Raw genomic sequence first — 3,656 nt, 5'->3', positions numbered from 1 at the left:
AGCCAGGCTCCACCCCTCCTAGACCTATTTAAGAGCTGGCTACCAGAGGGGAAGGATCTCTTCTGGAGATCCCCTCTCTTGGTGTCTTCTGGTGAGCTCAGCCGAAGGGTAAGCTCTTCTGCTTATTCTCTTTGTGATCATTGTCTACCTTGCTTGATTCTCTCGATTATATTGTGATTACAACATCTTGATATCTGTTGATTAAACAACTATATTGCGATTATAGCATCTTGATTATACACTTGGCGCTGCACTGGTGAGGCCTCACCTCAAGCACGGTGTGTAGGTTTGGGCACCATGATATAAAGACATAAAGTTATTAAAGAATGTCCAAAAGAAGGCAACCAAACTGTTGGTTTTAACAGAAAAGAGGCTTTGTTAGCTAAAGGCAGGACTAGAGAAAGAGAATGGCAAATTCTCTCAATTTAACTGGTGTGTTTTATTTATAATTAGGCACAGCTGATATGTTTTAGATTACATATGCTTTTTGTAGCAATTGTGAGCCTCAAGGTAAATCAGAGTAATCTGGGGGAAGTCTATTTCTACATACACTGAGAAAGGTTTCATATTTTTAGAGCTGTTCATGTGAAATGGGCTCTACCACCAAAGTTTTCTAAACTCAGAGCTGCTTAAGCTAGTTGATTGCTTGTCTCCATATTGATTAGAGCAAACATATGCAAATTTTATGCCGTGTATATATTACTGTAGCTGCTGTATTTATGACTGAATTGCTCTAGCTCCAGAAGGACAAGGTAAGTTGCTTTAGAAATTTTGTTTGGATATGTCATATTTGAGTTCTCTTGATGAAGGATTATCTTGCATTTTTCACATTTTTTCCTAGTAAAGTAAGGTAGGTTACACTAGAGCAAGGCTGAAAGCAACAAAAAAGTAATTGTAGGAAAGCCAAACACATCTAGTTTTGGTTGCTTGTGCACTTTTGGTATCACTAGAAAGTCAATAGATATTTAAGTATTCTTCTTAGTTTCTGCTTGTTGTAACAACGTCGTGTGTTAATCCTTTGCTGAAACCACATTTCCTGTCAGTATCTATGCAATATTAACTGCATAGCAGGGAGAGTTGAAGAAGCTTGGAATGATCTGATTCAGAAGACTATTAACTGCTGAAACCTGTGCTAGTATCTTAGTACATCTAATTTAATAGATCTAACTTTACTTATTGGAAATTAAATTGTGCATCAGAAAAAATGCCCATCTAGAGCCAGTTTCAGATGGATTATAGGTTTGATGATTGTGGTATTGACTTTTTCTAATTACCTGATGGAGGTGAAAAACTATGTGGCAACTATGAATGATGCGGAACTTGAATGGTGTCCCTGCCAACCTGAATGCAGTTGTGTGGTTGCACTCTGGCTGGGTTGAGTCTATGCATCTACTTCTTACAAAAACACAGAAAAAATTATTCAGTCTTTTCTTCTGGCAACTGTTTTTGTTAGGATATCCATTAGGTTGTCCTACTATTTGGGAATAAATGTCTCTAATCTATTTTGTATCGTACATAGACAGGAAGTCTGTTAAATGGCATGTAAGCTCAATTTGCCGTAACTGTCTTGAAAAATGAAGAGGCTCCAATTAGGTGACACAATATTCAGACAGTCTGACGTGCTGGTGGGCGTTTTTCAGACAACCTGCATGCTGATGGTTGCTTTTCTATATTGTTGCTTTCTTAAAGCAAAACAAAACCTTTCGTTCACCTGATGCTGGCTGCTCAGCAAATCAAACAGAAAAAGATCAAGGGTTAAAGAGAGGAAAGGCTGTACTTAAGACCAGGCAGACTGAAGATCAGTGTGGTAAGAAAGATCAGGAAAATTCTGTGACAGCTATTTAGGAAACATGAGCCTGGAGAATGAAAGAGCTTTTTTAGGAACAAACTTCATCTTATTTGTCACTACTTTTGTGGAATGAAACCTGATTGTAATTATGATTCCTGGCCATATATCTTTATCCAAAAATTTGTGATAAATTGCTTTCTGACAATAAAAATGTGTTACTTATATGACTGGATATCACTTCACATATTGCCAATGACATGAATTTGTAAGATAACTTTGTTTAAGAAGAATTAAAAAGCAATTTATTTGTAATGTTCATCCTGTCTAAATATACATTAGAGGCACATGATTTGCAGACATACTATACAAGTTGTTATATATTCTTTCTTTTTCAATATTGCTGCACATAGTATTACTTATTCATAAACACTTTTCAACTATAATTTTAGAAATTCCTGATGTTCCAAAGAGAACTGATATCCATTGCTTAAGCATTCAGAGCTTTTTTTGTTGTTGTTGTTTTTTCTACAATAACTGTATTATTTTGCTTTATTATTTTCTTTTTATCTTCTTGGTGTGATGAAATAACCATGAGATACACATATACCCATGGAAACTGGCCAGAGAAGAAGTGCTCTTACACAGGCCAGGGTTCAGATTCAAACTCACAGGTATTAGCTGGAAGCTCGTAAACATTTCTCACTGTTTCTTGGCCATAAATGGTGGGAAATCTCTTGAGATTAGTGTTTCTTATGGGGTGACTGACTGTTTGGTCTGAAATCCTGTTAGAGTAATTCTTCTCACATGATTGCTGTCATCTTCAGTATAGAGAAGGAAAATGCATATCCGTTCTTGTCATAGTCATGGGGATACATCAGCTCAGCAACCCCTTGCTGGCATTTGGAACAGTTGGATGTGAGGTTCAATTTCCCCATCTCTAATTTAGGCTAGATGAAATCAATTGAAATTGTACTTTATCTCTAGAAATGAGAAAATTGGTATGCCATATATGCCATACATTTTCTTTTTTTTGTTGTTTTTTTTTTGTTTGTTTGTTTTTTGTTTTTCTTTATTGCAAGTTGTATGCAAAATATGAAAAGGAACATTAGCTTAAATACGTTAAATTATAGATGCTGGAAACACAGAGACAGTGATATGCTTACTACTCTTTCAGTGAATGTTCTTTAAATTAGACAGCATTCTTCTTTCTGAGTGAATGGTGGCTGCCTAGATGCAAAATATGATTTCCATATTGGAGACTGTACAACTGGGAACTGAAAGGGCAGCAAGATTAATGAGACTTAGAGATTGTTTATACTACCTAACTACTCTCACTCACATTCCATAATAAAAAGAAAGGGGTGTTGAAAGACCAAAGCTAGTTTTTTTTTTTTTTCTATCTGGTGTGTCCTGAGGTTGGTATAGCACTTCAGTGGAGAACAAAAACCAAATGAAATTCAGAGGCTGTGACAAAGTCTTTGTTTTTACATTCAATATACATTTTATAAAGGTTCCTATTTCTTTTTCTTTTTTTAACCTTTTCTTACAAATTTTAAATTCCCGTTTACTGGAAGTGAATTAGAGATATGACTTCTCTTTTACAGTCTATGACAGCATAAAAACTGTTTCAGTTTTATAGCTCCACATCCCCAAGGAGCCTTGAGGCTGAGCATTTAGACTGCTTAACAGCAGGGTTTTTAGATAACATGGCTACATAGCATCTCTATGATTACAATGACTTTTCCTTAAGGAAATGTAATGGAAGTCTTGGCTAATGTAGTTGCCTTGCTACAACATATATATTATTTAATAAGGTTACTAATGTTAGAGTTTAAACCTGAATGGGATGTTTTAAAATTATTGCATA

This window comes from Tetrao urogallus, assembly GCF_951394365.1.
Source record: "Tetrao urogallus genome assembly, chromosome: 4".
NCBI classification, from domain to species: domain Eukaryota; kingdom Metazoa; phylum Chordata; class Aves; order Galliformes; family Phasianidae; genus Tetrao; species Tetrao urogallus.
This window is presented reverse-complemented; position numbering follows the sequence as displayed.